Source organism: Bactrocera tryoni, unplaced genomic scaffold, assembly GCF_016617805.1.
Source record: "Bactrocera tryoni isolate S06 unplaced genomic scaffold, CSIRO_BtryS06_freeze2 scaffold_961, whole genome shotgun sequence".
Classification (NCBI taxonomy): Eukaryota; Metazoa; Arthropoda; class Insecta; order Diptera; family Tephritidae; genus Bactrocera; species Bactrocera tryoni.
In genome coordinates, this window is record NW_024396612.1 from 1,672 (window position 1) to 2,649 (window position 978).

General features: G+C 33.4%; 1 pseudogene; it reads right to left on the reverse strand.

Annotated features, from left to right (window-relative positions):
* Positions 1-376: 376 nt before the first annotated feature.
* On the reverse strand, positions 377-579 carry LOC120782133 (annotated as a pseudogene).
* Between the last annotated feature and the right edge of the window lie 399 nt (positions 580-978).

The following is a 978-nucleotide window of genomic DNA, read 5'->3' on the forward strand; positions in this document are numbered from 1 at the left end:
AAATTAAATTTACCACAGCAATATACCTAATATACATATATGTACATAATATTGCTCTGATAAATTTAATTTCTATTAGTAAGAAAAATATTTATTAGTATAGTATACGATGTTAAAAGGCATGCATCTACTATCCTATATTGTGTATTTGCACATGCTCATATGAATGTAAATATACGCATGTGCGCGTTCAGAAATTCTAAGAATTCGCAGAAATGAATCAGAAACGAAAGAAATAAAGTCACACAAAATAGTTGAGAATTCGCAAAAATGAAAGACAAACGAAAGAAAAATAATGCGCAAGCATACATAAGCGTACTGTACTTATTGACTGCATTATTTTTGTGTAAAACCTTGGAATTTATTCATTAAAATCACCACTCAGAAGTCGTTTTATCCGTTGCAAGCGAGCGATTTTCGAAGAAACATCATTTCTAATATGCCACAAAACCAAATTAGAGATGAAGTTCATGAACCTCACGCTGTCAGATAAAACGATATACCTCGTCATCGCGGATCGATTTCCAAAAAATGTAAATGAAGACTAACTACAGAAATGATCCTGTGAAGTATAGTCTTAATTTTTCAAACGCCAACGCAGAGTATTTCAAGCAAAAATCACACAAAATAGTTGAGAAGTCGCAGACATGAAAGACAAACGAAAGAAAAAGAAGTATAACTTCAATAATACACAAGCACACAAACATACATATGCGCAGCAGCAAGGAAAGAGGTAACAATCGGCGATCCATTGTATATTTCTTTCATGCATAACCAAACCATAATTAGGACAACGCAATAAAAGTGTCAATGGTGGTGTTGATGGTAAGCGCTTGAAAAGTTACGACGAGCACGTAGGTTCGAATCCCAACAGAATTTATTTTTAATTGAATATGTCCCCAACCAAAAATTGAAACATTGTTCTACAAAAACAACAATAGCATAAGCATGGCAACATTGTGTTGTTGGTAGAGGTTG